Consider the following 7,583-nt stretch of genomic DNA (forward strand, 5'->3'; position numbering starts at 1 on the left):
TTTACAGAAATTACTGAGCGAAGCAGGAAATTCTTGTCCTGATGTCCAGATTATTTGTTTTCCAAATGGGTTTAAGATACATTGGCCTTGACTGAGATCAGATAAAAGCAACCAGTTCAGGATGATGGCTAGTTTGGGATAACTGCTCCCCACAATCTTTAAAGCAAGCTATACCACACTTCCACAGCATGCTTTCACATATTGGTGGAAAACACACAGGGTCTCTCAGGATGCACTGAGGTACCTTTCAGAGACAGAGAAAGTTAAAGAAGTGGACAAAGAAAGTTCTCTTCTTTCCACCAACTGCAGCCTTTATACCCTTCATAACACTCCTGCATCTCTTCCCTCCCCCTCCTGGGTCTGGCTCTTGACTCCTCACAACCAAGTCAAGTGTGGGGAATCATCTCTCAGTCCCTTGCCCTCATGAGTCAGAAAGGACTGAGTCTGTTCTGCCATGAGAGACCTTCAGAAAAATATGATCTTCTGTTTTAAGAAGCTAGTGCTGATCTAATTGTCAGTAAGCCATATCTGGGTCATTTTTCCTTAGAAAAGCAACATGTTTGTTACAGATTCTAAGGTCACCACCCTCTTGATATCTCAGGTTGACATACAAGGGCAAGAGAACACCTGAAAGATAGTATCATCAGAATAGTTTTAGCATTGCAAACAAAATAAATCTCAATAAATCCCTAATGCAAACTTAGCCCTTTTTATTTGTCTCTTTTAGGACTTAATCCACTGTCTTTAATTATCCTCAGTTTTATCCTCCTAATCTTGCAGAAGGATTGATATTTAAGTATTTAAAGCAGATTTTGTGCAGTGACTTTCATGGGGAAGTGGCTCAGAATTTCCATGGATATATTGTTGCTAAAGTCGAATTGGTTTTGGTGTGGCCTGCAAAGACAAACTGTTGAATCTGGCCCCAATGAAAATATAAAAGCTTCATGTCAGATAGCAACTATGATAGTAGACGGTCAACGATACAGTCCTTTTTGACATCAAATGTAAGAACCCTAATAATTTTCTTAAAAGAAATCTGAAGGCATATCCAGCTTTCAGCAGATACTGTTTACAGTATTTGAATAAAAGGAAGTTCAAACACACTACACTTGACATTACAGAGAACTGGAAAAATTTTTGAGGAAAACCAAGAAAGGTCACTTAAAATTAAGCAGCTGAAAAATTCCCAATTCTTTACTACATTGGTAATAACTGAGGTTTCAGAAACAGTCACAAAGAGCACAGAGAATTTCCCAAGGTATCAGGATTTTTTGCCTGTTGTTCATATTTAAAAGCAAACACACATTTTGTAACAGAAGGGAGACAACTATAATATATATCATTAGCTAGCATCTAATTTCTAGCTGAATATGAGATTATAAATGCAGAGACACAGCACAAGAAACCTGCAAAATCCAGCCAGAAGAGAAAGTAACTTAAATTCACCATTGCCTAAGTCTTTCCAAGTTTTATCAAATCTGTTTGCTGAGATCACATCAGCACTCACGTAACTCAGCTGGGCCATCTTCCAACCCACTTGAGCTGTCCTTATCTGAAATACTCACTTTCCTGATTTACTAACAATTCTATTTATAGTTTCTACATGCTTTCCTTTTACGCAGAGGCGCAGAAAGAGCAGCTCACCAGGAACTGACCTGAAAGCGCCCGGAGGAGGAGAGGCAAACACGTGAACAGAGGGGGTTCAGCACAGGTTCACAGGGCAAGCTAGCAGTGAGCTGCTGACAGGGCAGAAAGATGCCCCACACAGCATTGACAGATCTGTGCCACTGGCCTCCACCAGCCTCGTGCTTCTGGGTTTTCCCAAGGGCTGTACAGAATTGAGCAACAGGAGAACTCTGTTAATATATATCTGTTCACTAGCACTCCCCGTTTTGGGGCAGAATCACCAATCCACGTGGATCTTAATGGATGTCACTGAACTGCTCTTCCTGATGATGATGACTGAAAACTCACCAGAGAATCATCTGCTGGACTTTCATGATCCTTAGTGCTCATGTCTCCCTGACACATTATATTTCTTTAACAACTAACCAAATCTTCCTTTACTGCAGCTGAAACTCACTGTTTCTATTCTACCCATGGTAGGGATAGAGAACAAAGAGCTACTGGTTCTACCTTTGAAGCAGCTCTTAATGCATCTGAAGACCAGGATGTTTCCCTTTAGTCTTCCTTCTTGACTGAGGAACTCAAGTGCCAATTTTTTTCCATCTTTCCTCATAGATCATGTATTCTAAAAGGCTCCTTATTGCTACTGCTCTTCTATGAACTGTCTCCAGTCTGTCTGTATCCTTCTAAAGCCACATTGCTACCACTAACCATGGAGCTGCCACTAACATTTTGCTAATGGCAAGTGGAAAACCTTGATGTTCCCTGCAACCTAAGCTTTGTTCGTAAGAGCCAGGATTTGTCATTTGCAGAACAGCAGCACTGTTGATGCTTTTTCAAGTTTTCATCAAGTCAAGCTTTGTTCTGCCACTTAAACTCTAGTTCCCAGCAAAAATCAGTGACAGACTGATTTGTTTTAAAAACACATCCTATTTTTATCAGACTATTTCTTCAATTAGTCATGACCATTTTGAATTCTATGGTCCTTCATATCACTGAAATGTTATCAGACACAAGACATGATCATGAAGCACCTGATTTCTTACACTTTATTAATCCTGTACTAGATTTATCTACATCACATTTCCCTGATTTGCTTATCTGAACCTGATCAAAAGCCTTAGTAAAATCACAAACATCTCAAGCCTACTCCTTCCTCCATTCTCATGAGGTCAGTTAAAGGGACCCTAAGAAGGGAAATAGACTCATCTGTTTAGAAATCCTTTCCTATTATGATGATGTGAATTTAAACGAAGCTGATGAGTCTAAGCCTTCAGTTCTTCTTTCCTACTTCTCACTGATACAAAGAAAGTACAAAAAGAGCATCTGAGCAATAGACACAAGAGAACTTTCAGCTCAGCTGAATTTTGCAGATGAAGTTGCTGAAGTCAGCAGTATGCAAGGAGATAACAGGAAAAAATTATTATGCAATTGAAAGTTCTACATTTATTATACATTTAAATTAAAAGGTATGATCATTTCACTGCAGTAACATGGGTTCTTCTGGAAGGTCAGACACTTCTGTAGCTTCCTACTGTTATGACAAAGGAATACTTTCATATGTTAGATCCCCTTAAATCACTGAAGCTAGTCAGTTAAAATATCAGTTAACATATTGACAGAATCAGTAAAGTTGGAAAATACCTACTCCAACCCCCTGTTTAGGGCAGAGCCAGCTTTGAATTCAGATTGAGTTGCTCAAGGCCTTGTCCAGTCAAGTTCTGAGAATCTGTGGTTCATATTAATTTCCCATAAGTTATTCACTGTGAAAGCCTTTCTTGGGGAGTGCTGCTGCAATGTCCCACGCTGGCTGGCTTTAGCACACACACTGCCTGTGCTCCATCTTTGGTCCTCTCACATTAGATGTGGCCAAAGACAATGATGTAAGCCACCACTCTGTACCACATATATTTTTTATATAAAATAGGCATTCCTAAAGAAATGCTGCCAGCATGTACTACACGAACTCAAACAACCATTTGAATGAAAGTAGCAACCAGTTAAGATGAGGAACTTGTTTTTCCTCCCATAATGTCTTTGTGCTTAAAGAATCCCCCATTGAAACCTTCCAAAACATATCACAACTCCAGCTTCCACCCATATTTATGGTATTACTTAATGTTGAAAGAAACCTTTGGGGGACTAAGAGAACAAGGAAGTGGAATTTGGCATCAGCAAGCTATTTGAGAGGATTCACAGGTTTAAACAATGAGAAAGGAGAATCTGTCTGTGAAATCAGCACTCTGCATGGAGCTATGCAAACTGCCCTTGGGGCAGGGTAAGGTGTGGAAGGCCTCAGTGGTGGAATGGAAAGTATGAATGCCTCTGAATGCTGGCACAGAGCATGGGGGAGTGCAAATCTGTCCTATTGCACTGAGAGTCCACAGGTCTGCTCCAGTTTCAGCCACCTGACATTATCATCTAGTAGAAACAAGGCAACTGCAGGTAGGTCTTCCAGTCATGGCACAACTGGAGGAAAGTGTGAGTAGATAATGATTCTCATTACCAAAATGCCCCTTCATCTATTCAACTCCAAGAAATGGGAATCCCTTATAAATAGAGAGGAATGTTCCCACATTTTTTCCTCTGTGTTAAGGCATGCAGGTTGGCATAAGGCTTAGAGCTTTTGGATTTAATTTATTTAAACTATTTCTTCTCCGGAAAACGTATAGCTTTTATGTACATGCTTAATGGGAAAAAAAATTATGAATTGATACATACTTATCTAATCTCAACACTATTTTCAGCCAACTTCTTTTGTGCACTACAGATTCACAGCTGTTGTCATCATATTGCAAAGCTCTCATACCTTCTCAGCGATTTCTCATGAGCAGCTCCTCACAGCACTGACCCCTTCTTCAGCACCTCCTCACAGCACTGAGTCCTTCTTCACAGCACAACCAACAAACTCCAGCTCTCTCCTCACCCAGCTAACCCACCCTTTTGTAGCACTTGTCCTCTCACAGGACACAGCTGTGGCCTATTAAGGGCAGGGCTGTTCCTAATCTTTGGTGATTGGCACAGCTGCAACTCCTCAGGTGTGAGACCACCTTCTGCACTATTCTCTTACATTCTATCCCTCCACACATAGCAAAAAAGAAACCCTTCAAATAAAATTAAACTTAAAAAGGAAGAAATATAAACTTTTCAAAATAACAATTTTAATGTTGGCTGTTCTGAGGAACTATCCCATTCTTAATATATTTCTTACCTGCTTGATTCTTTTACCACTTACCATGTTGAAAAACAAAGACCCTGAAAATAAAACATGATCCATCACAAAGTCAATAACCTGGTGGAATTTTCTGGGAGGAAAAGAAGAGTTACAGCCTGCTTCAGCTTGTCTAATTCCCACTTGCAGACATGCTAATTTTACTTCTTACATAAAAAAACAAGTTTGTTCTCACCACTAAACCTTCCTGCCATTACTGAAACCAAAATCTATGAGATGCAATGATGCATCCAGCTAAGTTTAGCATGGCCCAACTTTCATGAGTAAATGAGTAAAAACTGGCTGATTGATCATTCATCCGTCCATGTCTGCTTCTTGCTCTGTAGGACAATTCAATTTTCCCCAAAAGATATCCTATTACTATTTTAGGTGATCTCATTTGGCCTCCATTCACCTCATCTACCATTAAAATGATGTTCCAGGACTGACATAATAGAGTTCTGGATATTCCTACAAATTTCCTAGAAATGCATCAGCTTTCCTTGCCACACAAATACATGTTTTGCAACATGAACAAAGAGCTTAACGTGAACTACCTGTTCCTAGAGAGGTCACATGGAAACCAAGATTCAATCTCAAGGTCACCCAAAGTGTTTCCCTGCTCTGACCTGGCCAGCTCCGGGAGAATACAGACATGGGCAGAAAGTCTTCAACCTTTTGAACCTTCTCATTGGAAGGAAGACACCCATAGGGACTACCTAAGAAACAGAGAAATCCAGTTTCTCTGGGAAACTGCTCTGAAGGAAAGGGTAGAAGAGGAATTAAAGCAGACTAAGGGTGAAAAAAACCCAGTATGGATTATTTTCTTGGATAAAACCTGTAAGGATTGTATGCATTTTTAGCTGCAAAAGTTGAGAGAAGAGGAATAGAGGAAGACCTACAGGCTTAATGTTAGACAAAATCTGACGCCTGAGAAGCGGTGTTAGCTCCTGAAAGCAGGTGTCAAAAGTACTGATAGTGAAAATTCCAACTAAGGAAATTCTAGATTGCTCATACCTAACATGAGGAAACATCTCATTAATAACCTTATGAGAATAAACATTTGTCTGGACTACAAAAGATAACTCTCATCTGTGTACTCAGATGTACACTTACTCAGCTCTCACTAAGAAAGGAAACCTTTAGTGTTTTAACAAAGGCATGAAAACTGAAAGGGACAACTTAATGACTCATTGCAAATGTTGAAATCCCAAAGAGAATAACATGTCCCTAGAGGAAACATCTGGAGAGATCAAGGGATTTTCACCTTGTTTGTTTCTGGGAAACATAATCTTTAAAGCCTAACTTCTTCCCATAAGTACACAAAACCCTTAGTGGAAGGCTAATTTTCACTAGAAGTAACAGGTTAGTTATATTTAGTAAAGAAAATAAATATATAAGCATTACATTAAGTGAGTGACGTGAAGAATCTCTCAGAGATAAATATACTGTGGAGGAATTTTTCATTATCAGAATTAGTTAATCTTAAAATCAGAGGGTATTGAGTTTTGTACAGTGAAAAACGAAACCAAATTAATCTCATTTTCTAAATCTTAATACTTACCAAATTTAGTTTTGTCAGCTCAGGCTTGGTAACATTTGATAACAGATGGAAGAAGCAGCTGGGAGCAGGCTGAATCTTTCAGGTCAACAAATGAAGCAAATACATACAAATTTCTCTGACATCACAGAATTTGCTTCCTAAATTAAATTGAATTTGGCCTTGACTTACAGCTGCCCCAAATGTTTATGCAAGACTGATCACTCTGCAAGTACTTTCTGGGATTGGATCCCACTTGTTTTGCTGTTTCTCAAAAGGAACCCTAACATTTTCATTATCCTTGATGACACAGAGCACCATCAGATGCCCAATGCTGTCGGTGGAATTGGTTGGCACACCAGGACAACACACAGCTCCACTTTTCTGCTCATATCAACGAATATCACTATAGGGAAAAAACCCATATTCTTACCCTCAACTTGCTCCTTGCTCAACAAAAGGCATCATGGCTTTCCAGCGCACTGCGATGAACAACTGACAATTTTCAGATGCCCCTGCAAGACGATACCAATGTAGAGAGCAAGTATTTTTTAAAATACTTCCCTGGGTCTCCTTTCTTACTTTTGGCTTTACCCTGTAGCTGGCTTGAGAGAGAGCATAACCACTTGAAAAGCCACTTCAAGCTTGAAGGAGGTCACGTCTATGGTGCGCAGCGGAGCGGTGCACGATCAAATGAGTAGGAGGAAGTTTGGAAATGAAGCAACTGTTCTAACAAGTTGGAAAATATGTGTTATCCAATGCTATAATAAAAGAACAAAATTTCTGAAAAAGCTGCTCTGAAATACGCAGTTGGAGCTCATACATGGACTTGGCTACAACTTCCTCAAGTACTTGCTGCGCTTTGGGGAAGGCGTCATAGAAAAAGGAACTTCTACGGCATTTAATTATTCTACATGTTTAGTCACAGCATAGGTAATTGTTGCATGCAGTACTTGATCAAAAATATTATGTTCATTTACCATCCATATAATTTATAATTTAAATAAAGATGTCCAATTTTTCAGTAAATATTTTCTTTATAGGAAAATGCAGCAAAGTTTAGCTTTTCCTGTGTTTACATAATAGTGTTCACTGAGATGAATTGCTGTTACTGGCTTGCCTGAAACCATTAAAATAATATATCTTGTCTAACTTAAATATCACATATTAGTCTTGAATACACACATTGCTCTTGCAATGACACTA

This window comes from Melospiza georgiana, chromosome 8, assembly GCF_028018845.1.
Source record: "Melospiza georgiana isolate bMelGeo1 chromosome 8, bMelGeo1.pri, whole genome shotgun sequence".
Classification (NCBI taxonomy): domain Eukaryota; kingdom Metazoa; phylum Chordata; class Aves; order Passeriformes; family Passerellidae; genus Melospiza; species Melospiza georgiana.